Below are 17983 nucleotides of genomic sequence, written 5' to 3' on the forward strand. Positions count from 1 at the left end.
TCTCTCCAAAGCCACCTCAGGGAATAAATATTGAAAAAGCCGTCCTATAAAGCCTCACAAGCTTTCTCTCTGCCTTGACTTTGCAAAGGGGTCAGGTAGTTTTGCCTTACATGGATATCAGATCAATTAGTACATGCAGATTTGTTGATGGACTATCAAATTTCTCATCACTGCAACAGCTTCCCAATCAAAAAAGATTACACAGAGGACATCTTATAAAAATGTAGTTATAATGTAACCTGGAATGTCAGCTCCTATGGAGTGAGAAGGGATGGCTAGATGTTTATTCATGAAGGATGATGCCAACACAGGTTGTGTAAAATGACAGATGTGCTTTTGGGTGTTGTGGGTAGCCATTATGTGTGAGGAATTTTAGGAGTAATCAAACTGTACTTGATTCTCCAGAATTCTCAGGACTATGAATGGAATTGGAGGGTAGCACTGTGGGATTTGTGAGAGTCATCCAAAGGAAAGGAGTTTTCCAGGTGGGGAGGTTCCCAGACAGGTGGCTTGACTATGGCTGTTACTTCAACCTCAGGGTACCACACAGTGCAGCTGAAGAAAACAGGTTGATTCTTTAACAGGTTGATTTTTTTCTGCAGAAAAAAACCAGTCACCTCTACTCTTTGCTGTCTTATTAGTTTGTGGCTTGGGTTTGAGGACAGATGAGCTTGTGACACGTGTGGAAAAGTTAACTTGAGATTGTGATGCCATAAAATTTCCTACAAAGCTATGATTTTCTAGTGTAGCGAGACTGTTGTAATGAGATATACCTGTTAGGTATAAACTGTGGTCTCTTACATATAAAGAGTGATTTAAAATTATCCTGTGGATGTCAGAAATATAATAAAATAGAAATATATTTTACCAGCGATATTGCAGACTGTAGAAATGAGCAGTTCTTAGTTTCACATTGATTAACACAAAAATCTGCCTCAGTAGTACTGAGGTAGGAAATAATCCTGGGACACAAGTATGAGAGACAAAAGTGTGCTTAAATATGACCTTGATGTCATATAGTCGTGTAGGAGGGAAAACAAAGATAGAAAATATCGAAAGAAGAACTTCTAACCTGTACAAGAGGAGCCAGAAGGAGTGGTAAGTAGAAGAGCAGCACACACACATATTCCTAAATAAGCACATGCTTGAGAGATTGAAAACAGTACTCAAAAATAAAGAGAGAAGAATTAGAAAACAAATGTTAATGAACCAAGGGAAAAAACCATAAATAGTCTGTGGTCAAAGTGAAGCTTAGAAAAGTTTAACCATCAGATAAGAAGAGGGCTGTTGAGACTAGGCAATGCAACCAGGAAGCAAAGGTGAAGACTGATGCAAAGGTTTCACAGGAGATTAGTAGTGTAGTTATTAATTTTTTAATTATGTGAGATACAAGAAATATGAGACAACAAATATTTAACAAATGACCAGCATTATTTATTCATAGAGGACAGAGCCAATGGAAAAGAAGAAAATATTAATTAATTTTTCACTTCAGGATTCCCAGCAGAATGTGTGGAACAGATGCTGAAGGTAAACAAATCTCTTACACTGCAACTGGACTTTGCTATAGACACTTATAGTCGTAGAAGAGGAGTAATATACTCATGTAGAAATCATACAAAGTCAGTTTCCAGACCATAAACCTGTAATTCTGTTTTCTTCTGCAAGGCAGGTGTTTGTTATTTTATCAGTATTTATTTTGCAATAATTTAATGTACAAACTTCTGAACAGACACTTTGGTCTTTGACCAAATACTTAATGTCTCAGGCCTCACAATATTGTTCTGGGCCAGTGTTTCTGAATCTTTCTGGAATGAAATTTGATTCTGCCATACCTTTTCCACAGCTCCTTCTACCAGCTGTCATTCCCTGATTTATTCTCCAGTCTCAGTTTATATTCTTTTCTCCTGGGATTCCGCTGCTTTCATCTTACGTATCATCCAGAAGCAAAAGCACAAAAGGGTTAAATAAAATCCACAAAAAATTTGCACCAGACACAGCTATATATTACAGCTCACCTTTGATCTACTCCAAAGCATCCTTTACCAACCTGTATAGTGACTTGGCTAGACACTTTTTTCAACAGGATGGTATCATTGACTAATTAAACTGAAACACACAGCTCTAAGTCCATGTACTTATCACTGGTTCAGAATTGAAAATGAGAAAAAGGATTGGAAAAAAAAAGTATTGAGTTTTTTCAGAAGTTTTTCAAAAGTTTCAACAAACTTCTGAAAATTAAAACCAAAGATTCCAGTATTTAAATCTTTACCTGTATGCAAGTTACCCATCTGCACACAGCAGTAGCTGGTGGAGTTGCTGGAATCTTTGGATCAAGTCCCAGGTATCATATGTCAAACGTACAATAGTTTTCTTCTCTAGGAATTGACATTTCAGAACATAGGCAATTCCCAATATTGAAGTCTTTTGGACCTTGTTGCAGAGGGTACAGAAAAGAGATATGTTAGATTTTTCTCTTGTAGACTGCTTCCTGATTAATAGGAAGTACTTGCATATGAACCACTGCTGAAATGTGTTTTGGAAATGATTCTCTTGAAAGCAACAATTTGAGAGCTGGTAAAAGATATGAGATAATAAATCAAAATATCTTCTGCTACGCAGATTGTCAGAGGATGAACTGAAGCTCAGACAAACAGATATCAGTCACATTTCCAGAGTAGAAGAGAGATTCCACCTATTTAAAAATTGTACCTTCTCTTCTTTCTTTGTGTTCTTTGACTTGGTGGTATTCCAGAAATATCAGCCATGCCTAAAAAATAGAGAGATTGGGATGTTCATAGAGCCATTAATATCACAAATATCTTTAATTATTGATTATTCTCAGGCATATGGGAAAAGAAGAATTTCTTCCCTGGAGAAGTTAGATGTTCCATAAATTCAGAATTTAGATGAACAAAACATCTTTTTTTTGCTGTTCTTAACTAATGGTACCCACTTTATGTGGAACAATAAATGAAGCATTCACAATAATTCAAACAATTCACAATTGCTATCAAGACCACAAAAATCATTGTATTATTTGGAGATTTTTCTGAAATTATGGGTATGAAAAACTCACAGATTTGCTGCCATAGCTCTATTACACTGTAACACACTTTTCAAGAGATAGGAAGAAAACGTTTAAATAGCACACAATATGTCATTTGAAAACTAAAACTTGACAGAGGATGAAGTCCTTAGGACAGTGTTTTATATAAGTTTTAGAAACTTGTTGGAGCTCCTAATTTAACTGTAACCTTTCTTCAGCAGTGAAATCAAGTTCAAAGAGGACCTTAGAAACCCAGCTCAATTTTGTTCTCAGCAAAACCTGGAGGAGGTCAAAGAAACATTTTTCTTTAGTTAGATCTTTAAGAACAAATCACTGTGTAATGGAAAGATGTTTAACAGGCAAGGAAATTCACTAGAACTTTACACATACCTTAAGTATAATAAAAAAGAATAAGATTTTAACAGGAACTTGTCATATTTTGCATCTCTGAGAGGACAACAACAGACAAAAGACAAATTTTGAAGGTGCCATCAAACAGAGACTTTCAAAGTTATCTTGTATTTAAGAGTCTGTTCTATTGGAAGACTCATCCAGATAGCTCTATGTCTCTTTTCTCTTTTCTACAGATCTGTGAGTCCTAGAATTTGACCAAAGTTTTCAGAAGAAAGAAAGCTGTGCTTTTTGTCCTTTATTGTATTGTGTTTTGATTTTGGTTATCTTTTTATCCTTCCCATCTGAGTACTTTTCCTCATTAGTTACAAGATAAGTAGACCTAGCAAGCATAAATGTATTTTAAAATTGTTAAGCAGCCTATTTGCTACCTTTAAGTTTACTATTCAGTAGCACCTTTTTGATATATCCTCACTGCTAAACTATTTACTTTGGTGATTAAATTGAAATTGTTGGTAAAATACTATTTAGCTTGTGTGTAAAATATGCTCATGTCTTAATGGTTCCCCCATTTCTCTTCCAATTTTCAGTTTCTCAATGAAATAATGTTTTGGCTATTTGGTCTTCAAATTTCCTTTCATCCCCTGTAATTACTCTATTACTTCTCAGACAGAATAGTGTTTCTACTGTCTTCACATTTAGTAATATATTTGAACACGTACTTTCTACAAGTAAATTAGGAATGTTGAATGCATGAATGTTTTTGCTGTTTTGAAAGGGAAAAGAGGGCACCATCTTTTTTTCTTTTTTTTTTTTCTTCTCATTTTTGCCAGTGGAGCTTAAGAAAGTAAATTCATATGTGGGGAATACAGTTTTTACTTTATGTGTTGGCATCAAGTAAGAACTGTTTACAAACAAAATTCAAACACGTATTTAAATTTATTCCTATGAAGTTCTCATCAGGAATTATCAGACCTGAATGGCACTAACAGAATGACAGAAGCAGAGGCAGTGCACTGTGAATGATTTGACATCAATTTGTAGAAGCTGACAGCTGAAAGGAGAGCCACCAGGTAGAAAGACATACAACAGAGTTGAAATGGAGATCTGGTTTGCCAGATGATTTTGGAAAGTGACCACTGGATAAGGATGAAAAATCTGGAATAAAGAAAAACAAACATCATGCATGAAGGAATATTTCATACAATATCATTCTTTGGTAGTTTCTGGCTGAATAATAATTGCTAGTGAGTCCTGAAAAGATGGCCAGGGATGCCACAAATTCCACTCATTGATGACTTGCCTGGGAGAAGTATCTTTTTTTTAGTTCTACTCAGTGATAGTTTACTTGCTGGGAGGGATCCATTTTGATTGTTTTTTCAAAATGATCTCTTGCACAGCAGCCACTGTACACAGTAGCATTGCAATAATACTCTTTGTCTCAGTGAAATGGGGTTGAAGGTAGGTAGGAGTGCTACCCTGGAGGTAGCTTTAGCCAACCTTCTCAGAAAGATTGTGTCAAATATTGGTTTCTTCAGTCCTTGAGTCTGCAAAGAGTATTAACTCTCTAGCTAGGGAAGGATCTTAGACCTTTATACAGACTAGGAGCAAACTATTTAACCTGTGTACAGAAAATTCCTAAATGATAGTAAAAGGAAATTGATGTGACTTTGGGGTTCACCACATCAGATCAGAGAGGCAGAGGCTGCAGGAGTTGCTATGTATTGCTCCAGGGACACCAGATGTGCCCTACATAGACAGAACTCATGTCACCTGGCTACTCAGGGATGCTGCAATGTGCACACAAATGCCTTTATCTATGGGGCTAGTGAGAAACTTTTACAGACTGGACACACCCTGGCAATGTGCACTCACAGCCCAGAAAGCCAGTCCTGTCCTGGGCTGGATTCAAAGCAGCATGGCCAGCCAGGCAAGGGATGGGAATCTTCCCCCTTGCTCTGGTGAGACTCCCCCTGGAGTGCTGCATCCAGCTCTGGGGTCCCCAGCTCAGGAAAGACATGAGCCTGTTGGATCAAGCCCAGAAAAGGGCAACCAAAAGGGTTAGGATGCTGGAACACCTTACTTAAGAGGACAAGATTGGAGAATTTGGATTGTTCAGTCTGGAGAAGACTTTGGGGTAACCTAACTGGGCCTCTCATGATCTAAAGGGGGCCACCAAGAGAGATGGAGAAGGATTTTTCAGGAGAGTATGTAGTGACAGGACAAGAGGAAATATCTTTAAACTGGAAGGGAGTAGGTTTAGATTAGATATTAGGATTATTCTTTATGAGGATGGCAAGGCACTGGATCAGGTTGCCCAGAGAAGATGTGAATGCCCCATCCCTGAAAGTGTTCAAGGCCAGGTTGGGGGGCTCTGAGCAGCCAGATAAGCTCTGATGAAAGCTGTCCCTGTCCATGGCAGTGAGGTTGGAACAAGGTGATCTTTAAAGTCCCTTCCAATCAAAACTATTCTATAATTAAATTCTATAGTTGAAAGTGTCCAGAATTTATTCAGCATTACAGAAGCTCAGGATTCTCTATTTCAGCTGACATGGTACTTTTCAGAGCCTGTCTTGGATTGCCTTGAATAAAGTGACAGCATCTCCAAATCCTATTTGCTATTGACTAAGCAGCAGAGAAGCCAGATGACCTCTATCAGCTGTTCCTGAGGCATGCAGAAGAATGCAAATACCACCTCTGTAGGTTTGAATTTTATAAGTCCTTCTCTTGTTGACAGCATGGAGATGTGGATGCTATGCATGACAGCACATCAGAGCTTTTCTGATCTAAACTTGTACAAGCCTTGCCATCTGACCAGACAAAAAATCTATCAATTGTTCAAGCAAGCAGAAAGTGTTTAGCCAGTGCTCAGTGTTTAGCCATAAAAAGATACAAAAAAATACTTACACAGAGTGTGTACTTTATACTTCTGTGAGACTTCCAAAAAGGGCACCCCACCACCTCTGATGGGAGGTTTAGCTCATGATTTCCCACCGACTGTTGGTTACCCAGGTTTGTCTATAGCTGATTTCAAACCTTTCCTAGCAATATATCCTTTGCCAGCATTGTGCACGTACATCTGAGGGGAGAGAGCAAACAAAGAGGGAAAGCACCCAAGGGGAAGGCCATCAGTTTTCAGAAGTCTAATATCCTCAGGATGATCGCTAAAGGAAGCAGATAAATTAAAAACCTTTCCCAGCCAGCATTCTCCTGAGGGGCTGTCCGTGCCTGCCCCACTCCTGCTGCTCATCACACTTCACTTTGGCAAGCAGCAGGCAGCCCTGAGATGCCTTTCTCCATGGAGGCCTGTTGAAAGGGCTCATCCTTTCCAGCATGGCAGTGTGTTGTTTATTTATGGTGTCGATGCTGCAGCAGGCGTGGGGGCCTCTGCAAAAGAACACATGGCTCTGTAAGATAATAAAACAGCCAGAAGGCTTTCTGTGTGTTTGTGTCACAAAAGGCTCTTCAGAGAGGAACAGTTTTAGTGTCTGAGGAATGAAGTGCTATTTCAGAATCTGGAGGCTGCGGGTTCTTTTGACAATGGAATGATTTGTCCATATTTTTCATGTAATAAAAAGAGTAGCACAATATGCCTCCTTACTTGCCTAGAGACCATTTGAAATTTTTAATGCTTAAATCAGCGAGAGAGAGCATGGAGTTCATTGCCAGGTTGACATGAACACAGAAATACTTTTTATTTCTTTGCTGGGGACTGAAATGTATGGTGGAAAAGACTTTTAAAAGAATTGTGGTCAGGAGGATGAACTGGAGGGTTGATAGTCAAGATCTAACTCTAGCTAGATGCAATTCCAGATATCAGATTAACATAGCATAGGTTTTCCCCTACTAGACTACTTCAGTTGAAAGGCCTCTATGATTTTAATACTAAATCTAAGAAATTAGGTTTTAGTGCTGCTTTTTTCTTTAAAGCAAATTTCTTTCATCCAGATTACATCAGACAATCTGTTGCAGCAGTCAGGTGAGATTCCTAGTCTTAAAGAAGAAGAGATGCAAATATTTTTTTTCATAGTATTGAAAAGATTTTTTATTAAGGTATTTTGGGTTGAATGCTCATTCCATTATGTGCTAAAAGTTGGACAATTTTTTGTGTGAATCCTGTTCACTCAACCATTCTGTATGGACTCTCACATTTTCCGTTTCTAGATCAATTCACATGGTAGGTCAGAGAGGAACATTTTGGTAAATAGGGTGGTTGGTGCTGCTCATCAATATCTTGGTTTTAAGGTTTGTTGTACACTGTGAACAAAATGCTTTTGTCTACATTTAGAGTTTGTTCTACAACTTAGGCCAAAAAACAAGTCTATACTGTAGCGTATGCTTTGCAATAATGGAACAAAGATAGATTAAAGAAACAAAAATAGATTAAAAAACAATTTTAGTTATTACAGTTATAATCAAGTGTGGGGATTGGCATGTAAGGTACAGTACTAAGTCTCCACACCCTGCATCATTGATTGCAAACCTTAGAGAAAAGTACATCTTTCCACCTCTAGCTGTCCAGAGTCACACAGCACAGAAGCTTGGGAACTTCTCTCAAGATGGATTAACCTCTTCTTTCTTTTCATTTTAGATTTATATGACTCAAATTTGTTATGGTTTGATGCCAGAGCATGGCATCATGTGGTTTGGTGAAATATAGTAATGGTTTTCTTTCAGTGTTAATATTACTGTTAGGTACCGAAAGTCGCAGGGGAACCCAAATAAAAGTGGGAAGTTGGCAAGAGCAAACAGTGATCGCAGGTCTGATCAATATGATTAATGCTATGTTCTCCCTTTATTGTGTGTAAGATGGCAGGTTTTATACACTCTACATAGTTTACAGTTACAGGTGTATTCTCATTGGCACACAGCACAGGAAAGAATGTAAACACTTATTGTTGAATAAACTCTTAAGGCAGCTACTGTGTCCATACCAATTACTGTACTTGCTAACTACTATAAAACCTTCCAACCCTTGCTAACACCTTAAGTTATAATTCTAACTGCGCCACACTCTTGGCACTGATTTTCCACCTGCGCCACTAATTCCTACAGGCCTCAGGATGAGGCCCAGTCTGGGTGATTCAATTATAGTCCATATCTGCTACAAGATACCTCAATGAGGTAATTGCTGACTGCAGACCACACTCTACCGGCTATTGCCTCTGCCTAAGGCGCATAACTTTATGAATTGTATGTGAGGAACAGTATTCATGTCCTGTCTCATTGCAAAATGTGTGCTTTTCCTCTTGATACATACCTCTCTAGTTTATTTGCATTTCTTAGTCATTATATACCTTAGATATTTGTTTCAATTATTTTCAAAAGGACTTTTTTCCTAGAGATTATGAGTTTATTGCATTCATGATTATAATTTCAAAGAGGAAGTGCTGTTTGTGAAGTTAATAGCCATGTGCTTCATCAGTTTCTTTATTTTATGTATAAAACTGGGTGACTTAATTTTGAATAAGCTTCCCAATGCAGCTATCAAAATACCTAGAAGGGCATAAGTCACTTTTATTTTTCGAAAATTAATTGCTATTGTTAATAAATCTCCATACTATAAAACCATCAGATGAGGAATAAGAAAAGACTAAGAGAAGAATTGTATTTCTATGTTAGAAACATTATTATTATTATTATAAATCATGAACTGGAGGGAGAAAAGCAGTTCTTTTTTGATGTAGCTCTGAGGAAGAGATACTGTATTGATAATGCAGGTGAATGGAGTCCTGTGCCATATGGGTAATGGTTGTCTAAGTCTCTGCGGCTTCCTCTTAACTGTGTTTTTAACACCTCAGGCTGTGAAGTTTTAGCTCTGAATAGTTTATTCACTTTGATACCTATTCAACTTATGGTATGCCTGAGGGAACCTTGAGACAGAACTGGTTATATTATTTCCAGCAAGTAATACTGGATATTAATTTTCTCTGCTTTGTGAATCAGTCCTGTTTTTCTTTGTGGAAAAGTTCTTTAAATGACAACACAGTGTGCATTTGATGCATCCTGCTTCTCTTCTGTTTCTGTATTGGAACATACAGGTTCCATATCTAAAAAAATATCTGTGAAATGGAAAAGTGACTCATTTTACTAAAAGCATGAAAGCATTTGAGAGGCACTAGATGAAAACTTAGGCAAGGACAAGGAGGAAGTCATCATCTGCATCACAGGTCTAATGGAGTGGCATGTTCCTCCCTATCCATTTGCATAATTGAAATATTTTCTCTGTAAATGTAACTTTTTCATTCTAACCACTGGTAGCTGTTTAGCAGCAAAAGTACCTGAAATGACCGAGTATGTGATCTCTGTGGTTTGTGTGCCTGACAGGCTGCCTGGCAACTGTAAAGGTGGGCTTCATAATGAAAGGAATTGCAATTTTAAGCTGAAGCACAACAGTTTTCTAATGTGTCCCATTCCCTTCACCTCAGACACATGATATTCTGATTATTTTGTTCAGTAATTGTTGCATTTGCAGTCTTTGAGACCAGTTCCCAAAGAGAGGAGGAGATGGTTAACTGGGTGCCAGGCAAAGTGCGGTTAAGGAAATAACTGCAAAATTGTGGAAAATAGGGAAAGTTGTTTGTATTCAAGGGTAAGCAGAGACACTATAAAATATTTTCCACACAAATGTTAACAAGACTGAAATTTCCCTGATCTCAGTTTCTCTGAGAAACAAAACCCTTTACTAATGCTCTTTGCTATGAGGAAAAGGACTCTTTACCACTTTGACTTGATCTCTAAGACATTTAAAACCAGGTTTTTAAAGATAATTTTAAAAAAATCTTGTAAGTGATCCTTTAATTTTTTTATAATCTTCCTCTTTGATTTATAGTAGCAATAAATAAACCAAATATAGGAATGGGGGGTTTATACAGAATTTCCATCCTTCAGTTTTTCAAGATTTAATGCAGCAAGACAAATCTATTTATAGCACAGACTAACTTTATATGTTTCACTGCCGCAGAAATCAATGGTTCTGTGGCTATGAAAGCATAAGAAAAGCACTATTACTTCATTAGCAGGTCTAGGTTACATCTTACAATGTGGTCAGTCTACATTAATATTCTCTGGAAGTGAATCAGAATGAGGAGTCTCTGTAGTACATGAGATTGCAATTGGCAGAGAAAGAAATGTTTTGGTTTTGGGATAAACATCTCAATTGCATCTCTAATAGAGCCTGTGACTGAAAGATGTAGGAGCTGAAGATGTCAAAGGGAACCTTCTGCACTATTTATGACTTCTCTTATCAGGTACAGTATGCCTTCTTGATGGAGGAGTAAGAATACTTCCACCCATTTTAATGTACTTTAACATGCACTGAAACCTTGAGGAGCTCTTTCATAGTTCTCTCCTCCTGCACCTTTCCCAGATCTCCAAGGGAAAACTGTGTATGTAATATATTAATTTCCTGCTGGTATTTTTCTATGGTAAGCCTCTAATCTGAAGAGTGACTATTTTCCTGAAGTGCCAGCTCTGGGAAATTATATGTTATGATTCAGATGATACTTCTAAGGTTGGCAGTGAGCATGGGAAGTAATGTATACTTAGTTTAATGATTTTTTATTTTTCAGTCAGCAAATGTAAACTTCCTCGCTAAAAATATATGCAAAGGCAATGGGAATCTTAATTTTCTGTTTATTTTACTATTTCAAAGATTAAAGCTAAAATCTGTTCTTATTTGTAAATGCCACTCACAGAAAATGTCAGGAAATGATGTAATTCACACATGAATATATAATTAGAGATCTCAATTTTAAGTAGTTATGATTGGTACTTCAGGTACAGTGTACTTCAGGTGATGCACAAGTTCTGAAGCAAAAGCCAATCCCCTGGTCAAAAAACACTTTGGTCAGAATTTTTTTTCTTTGCAGTGTTTTAGTATCACAATTGCACATCTTTTCTAAATAGCACTGTGGTGAAAGTTTGGCACCTCACATCCTCCTGAGGGGCATATCACACTGCCTGCTGTGATGGGTGTGATTATGATATCAGGTAGCCATGTCCAAACATATCTCTTCCAAGCAGTCTCGATACTGTTATTTAGTCTGCTTTGCAGTCCTGTAAAACTCAGACTGAGTATTTGGCCTACTGATTCTAGCCCAATAAGGTGAAAAGAATAGGCTCACGTAACTACTGCAGCAATGTTGTATGCTTCCTAAAACATAAGTCTGCGTTCCTTTTAGACATGAATAAACCCAAATATAAAAATTATTTAGATAACGCATATATAAGTGAAAAATCAGAAGTCTGTGGGATTTTTTTGTCTGTAAATAAAGCCATGAAATGTTGTCTATTAACATTTATTTATGTTATGAATACTTTGTAGATTTTGTTCTTTTGGTGATAAAATACTTAGTGATTCTTGTTGACTTGCTTTGTACAGGTTTATATGTTTTTATCACATATTGTTGCTCCTAAATTATGAAAATTCTGACCTAGAACAAAAGAAGATCCCTTGGGTAAGATGTAATTGGAACTACCAGCTGTTGTCTCTACACTTATTGCTGTGTCATGGTTTTGCATAGTTCTTCTGTTAGAAAGTACTACTGCCTTCTCTTTTTGAGTTGTGTTTTTCCACATTCACTTCATGACCAGTTCCACAAGAGTAGTTTTGGCACTGTGTACAATATGGTGCAGAAATGGAAATGAATTTTGGTTAGAGAAATTTTCAAATTGGAAAATTATTACTAGAAAAACAGCAGCAAATTGAATATCAGATCCCAGACTATCACATCCGTCTTCAATGGAGAGATGTGCTGATCTTTGGAGAATTTATCACCTGTAGCTGAAGTACCTAAAGGTCTTTCTACTTTTCTTGCATTTCAGCCCAATCTTGTGTTGGAATAACAATGTATTGTGTTTCTATAATTTCTTACAATACAGTACCCTAATGTTTTAAATTGTATTTCTATACCACTGACTCTTGGTACCTTATACTGAGTGAAAAAATACTCTTTTTCAATATTAGTAGAACTCTAAGAATATGGAATTAACTTAAAACAGCTTAGTATTTTTTTTTTTTAAATAGGATAATTTATTTGTTTACCCAGAGGAAGATAGCTTTAAAAATAGAATTTTGTACTTGCTTGTGTAATTTTTTTTGCTATACTTCCTACAATAATTTGGCCAAATTTATTTTAGAGTATTCAAGATTATTTTTATTATGACCATCTTTAAATCTAGGCATAATGAATAGCTGTGCTTTGATTATCAGTAAATAAATTACATTTATTCTGTGGCAATCCAAGAATGACTTTCAGAACAGTTTGATATTCAAGTGCTTTCTATTAAGCAAAAGAAACAAATACATATGGATGTATAGCCGTGGATACAATACTTGATGGGAAAGATAAAGTATAAATAGAAGCTTAAGAGCAATAACAAGAGTTTGTGAAAATGAATAAATTCCCAGTCTTGACCAGTATTTTAATAATCAAAATACAATTTTTCAATAATAAAAACATTACTTGGCAGATAATTTTTGTTGTTTTAAACTAAAACCACCATAATTTTATTGGTATTTTGCATGTCAAATTTACAAAAAAGAATATTTCAGTGTATTTAACTTGAAAAGAAAATGGCCTAGCAATAAGGAAGGAGCCTCAGCCTCAGAGCAATTTGTATGTCTTCTTGCATATATCTAATTCCTCACAGTTGTATTTCATTCACAAAAGAAAATATGTAGCATGGTAAATTTGATATGTAAAGGTTTTCAAATGGGTTGGTATGCAAAAGTTTCCAAAAACCTGTACTATGCCTTCATTTGGAATGAATTACTCTACAAATCCTCTCCTCAAGCACAGTCCTTTGAATTTCTCAATAAACAAGGGTCCATGGGACAAAAGGATGTGGCTACAGGTGTGGCTTCCCAAAGCCCCGGCTTATGGTTCCCTGAAATGTGCTGTCCCAGTTTTATAAATTAGAAATCTGATCATTTCAGATTAATCTCTAAGCAATGTCAGCTGTCTCCCCTTCAAGATGCTTTGAAGCTTTTTCATAATCTTATTTGTAACATTACTGCAGAAAGGCACACATAATTGACTACGGCAATAAAATTATTGCCTATTATTTACCAACAAACTAGATATTGCTCTCCTTTGATTAAAAAAAAAAATCTTTAGACTCAAAATCAAAGTCAAGCTAAAATACCTTTGCTTCTAAATTTCCAAGTTAAAAGCAAAAATATTATATAGGGAAGTGCTTCTTCTCTACAGTATTTGCCCTATCAGGCAGCTTAGAATAAAAAAGCTTGCTCTTATCTTTGGGTTACAAAGGTTTTGCAGTTGCCTCTTGTAATCATAAACAGGAAATTGGTGTTGTAAAAAAGTGAAGTTATGGGAGAAAAATGAAACTTATGATGGATATTTTTTTACTTCATATTGATATTCATATTCTTCACACACATTTTCCAAAGCATCCATCTAAATTATTTGCTCAAAACGAACATGGGAAATTCAGTCACAAAGAGAGCCACTGGATGGAGCTATTTGTTGTGACTTTTATTTTACTTTGGGATATTAGACACCTGTAGGTGCAAACAAACTATCCTGAGGGAAAAAAAAAAAAAAAAAAAAAAAAAAAAAAAAAAAAAAAAAAAATGAAGTACAAATGACAGAAGAAATATACAGAAAATTAATCAGGACCATGGATCTAATTAGACAAACTCCTTGGACCTAATTAGACAAGCTATTGAATGGAGTGATCTTGACTGAAGGGGACAGGAAAAAGTATACTAGGAAACTGTCAGAAAAGCTGAAGAGTAAAATTTCCCTCAATCACTGCAGTAATATCCTATTCAGGTCTCTCACTGGGTGTTTAGTGCTTAAGACATTGTGTTTTCATGTATTTAAAAACAATAAAATACTTGCAATTTAGTGAAACAGACAAAGTTTATTTATAACTGAGAAATGAATGATAGGAACAATAATGAATGATACCTCTTCAAAACACTTAAATTCCACTTCACTAGGCCTCCCCATGTTCTCTTCAGATGCAAGTTTACTAACTGAAATGTAAATTATTTTAAATAAAAAGCAAAATCTGTGAAATGCAGCAATAAACAATCATTCATATGCTCATTTGTACTTTGTGAAGTTTAGACTTTTATATTTCTTACACTTGGAAGTGCTAGAATGATTTCTACGTTCATGAAAGTGGTGGTAGTGGTGTATACAGTGGAGATAAAATACCTTTATTCATTTGTTTCATCCATAACAGAGCAAAATGTGGGAAGGTATTTGTTCTGAAAAATAAAGGAAAAATCCTAGCAGAACATCTAGACAAATTCAGTTTATTGGATCTTTCCTAGAGTTATTTAAAAACCCCAAGAATTAAATGAGAAACTTTAAAGAATTATTCTTAAAATGGCAAGTTGATTCCCACCACAATCAATACTGCAGCTTTAAAAAAGGTGTGAAACAACAATTATTGCAAAATAAAACTATTATAAGAGTAGTTCAGAGAGGTATCAATAGTAATTATGGATGAGGAAAACTAAACCCTAAACCCAGAGATCTTTCAATTGAAAACATCTAATACTTTTTTTTTCCAGAAAAATGAAATTAAAAAGAACCTCATTATGTGGTTAGCATCAAGCTATAGAACCTCAAAAATATTATAATCATTGTCCATATAATTATTGTACCTTTTGATAAAAAAGGAGCCATAAAAAATAAGATGACAAAAGTGAAAAAAATAGGTTTTTGAAGAGATCTATAAAATATTTATTGAAATTCCTTCTGTGTACTCAAGAAAGTACACAGGGCTAGTGACAGAGATTAAATGTTAAGCATCTACATTGAGATATGCTGAGGTTTTAATGTACTGAATATTGATTGTGTGATGAGTCCTAGAAGTTTGTTTCCTGTAGTTTCTCACAAGGGGAGGGAGAAACTAAAACATCACAGAAGATTAATGTACACAAAATAGGGTGTTAATGGCTTTGTTGAAAGGACAATCTTCTCTTTATTCTGTGCACGTCACTAATAATGTCTAAAAGCCCATCAGAATTGCTGAACTTTTTTGTTTATGAGGGATGAGAAGTCTGAGACTCAGTTTATGGTTACTTTTAGGATGGGAGCTTCCAAATAAAATGCTGGGCTTTAAAGGAGGCTCTTAAGAAAAGGAATTTTCTTTTGCTTTAAGTCATCTTTTCAGCATTTGGGAAGTAGAAATTCTGTTTCAGTAAGAATATACAGTTCAGTAAAATGAATAACTTGCATATCTTGCAAATGGCAAAATATAAGAAAACTTATAGTTGATCTCAGGCTGATATTCCTGGTATGCTCATAGAGCTTTATCAGCACAATACCCTTACACCTATGATCCTTTCAAATAAAACAATCTTGCAAAATCTACAATCTACTTGACATTTTCTTGAGCTTAACAACTGAAATGATGTGAGAAAAAATAGGCAGCCCCCTCACTTGGAAGAAGTAATTTATATCTGGTAAATCCATTGGCAGAGCTCTGTTCTGCAAGCTGTTGCTCTCAAAAACCGCAAGTTGAATTTGGCCTGCATGAGTGCTTCAGGCCATCTTCAATTTTTTAGTCACTGGATCTTGTCTCATCTTCCAGAAATCATTTGGACTTTGCAAAATTATCTATTATGGTTGAGCAGACGTCAGGCCTCACAGTAGTCTACTCTCACGGGAGGTAGATTGGGAGCTTGCTTGTAGTATTCACTGCTCCCCATCCACAACATCCTATTGTTCCCTTGTGCCACAGCCAAGGTGATTCTGTAGGATAGGGACTTAGAAAGTGAAGCTGCATACCTCTAGGTGATTTCAAAGATGACAAATCTTATGGTCTTACACAGCTGGAGGAAGCAATCCTATGATGAACAAAAATGAGAACTCGAAAATGTTGGTTGACTAATTCAATGAAGTAGGGAGCCTGCATAAATCACAAAAAGGTTAACTGGAGTTCTATTTATTGTTGTTTTTACTTTAAAAATTAGAATCCTTTTTTATTTATCTTCTTCTGAGATTTTTAAATCAAGAATTTAATTTTTTTCCAGATGCTGACATGCAAATAATGACACTCAGTATACTGTGGCATATGTATCAACACCCCTTCCTGTGCTGACGTGAACAGTATTTTCACAGGTAGGAAAGTGATCTGTTCACTCACATCTGTTTCCTGACACTGCTTTGAAAAATCAGGACTAAAAATCTATTTTCAACATGGCAATAAAGCTAAAAGTAATTTTTGGAAGGAAAAACTTTTACAGGAAAAAATTTTTGCTGTTTCTGACTATGAAGGACATCACTAAGCCAACTGTTTGTTCTCTTTGGTCAAAGTTAAACTAGAATAGCAATTCCAGTAAGGCTTGCTGATTTTTCTACAGAAAATGCCTTAAGCTATTTCAGTTAAGGTTCTGGTGAGCAATAGTCTAAGAATAAGAAGGAAATAGTGGAAATTTTCTTACAAAATGCCATGGGGAAAAGAAATGCATAGATTTTGTGATGGAATATCTATATGTTGACCTACAGTCTACACAGTCTGTAACTGTGTGTCCACAGGTCCTTTGCATGGGTGGAGGGACACAAAACACTTATCTTAAACATCTCACTGGAGATAGCCTTGCAGTGTAGTCTACCAGCTGAGCCGTTTTGTAATCCATTTCAGCCAAAATTTTCTGGCTGATCTACTAAAAAATACATCTTTGTCCAACTGGCTTATTTTGACTAAGTGGCTAATGAGCTATTCAGTAAACAGTTGAATTTTCAGAGTCTCAAACCAAATTGAATACGGCAAAATAGCTTCGATCACTTTCCCTGAGAGATACATATATTTATGCCAGGAGCTGAATGCAGTTCTCAGTAAAACAATAAAGTGATGTAAAGTCATAGGACTTGCTAACTCCATCAGTCACACCTGCACTGAAATGAGTCATTGCTCAACCATGCAGGGATCTAAACATCTTAGTAGATATTACTGTCACTCATTTTTTTGATAAGTCTTCCTGGAAAGCAGGAAAACTTCATGCTTACAGATAATTCCTTTATTCCACAGGCTACAATTTACTTTTCTTTATAAGGAGGAAAATGGGAGAAACTAACAGTAACTGACTCATGTTGGCTGTTGAAGACTTGAAATATTGGTGCTTCCTTTACTTGAGCTGCTCAACCTGGAAAAAAAGAGAACACCTGAGTATTTAATTCACTTTTCTATGTTCAACTGCTCTGTGATGCTCTTTATTAAAGAAAAAAAGAAAAAGGAAGCTGATGAAATAAAAAAAAATTCCAGCTGCCAAGAATCACAGTTTTTAATCACGATTCTGTAGACATACATAAAACAGGGAAAGCCAGAAAAAGGGAAGTTTCCTTCTGTCTCATATCACAATGCAATCTAGAAATCTAACAAGTTTAGACTTTCTTTCATTCCTTTTCTGGTGACTTTTATGCTATTGAGCATGGTTTAAAACACAAAATTTTGTATTCTGCCTAATTTATTTTCAAATCAAAATATTTATTTTATAATTAGTCTGAAGAACATGAGACACTATTAATGCTGAAAATATTTTAAGTACTCAAATGATATATATTCTTTCCTCACAGACTGAGAATAATTTGAAAGTAT

The 17983-nt window shown here is 35.9% G+C and overlaps 1 long non-coding RNA gene across 1 annotated transcript; it reads left to right on the top strand.

Annotated features, from left to right (window-relative positions):
- The first annotated feature begins 659 nt into the window (after positions 1 to 659).
- Positions 660 to 11839, top strand: LOC136302208 (uncharacterized). The gene is made up of 4 exons (XR_010724017.1): positions 660 to 1098; positions 1496 to 1530; positions 10575 to 10650; positions 11784 to 11839. It is a non-coding gene; the product is annotated as an uncharacterized lncRNA (long non-coding RNA).
- The last annotated feature ends 6144 nt before the right edge of the window (positions 11840 to 17983 follow it).

This window comes from Chamaea fasciata, unplaced genomic scaffold, assembly GCF_029207755.1.
Source record: "Chamaea fasciata isolate MVZ Bird 193981 ecotype frontalis unplaced genomic scaffold, bChaFas1.0.hap1 SCAF_1, whole genome shotgun sequence".
Classification (NCBI taxonomy): domain Eukaryota; kingdom Metazoa; phylum Chordata; class Aves; order Passeriformes; family Sylviidae; genus Chamaea; species Chamaea fasciata.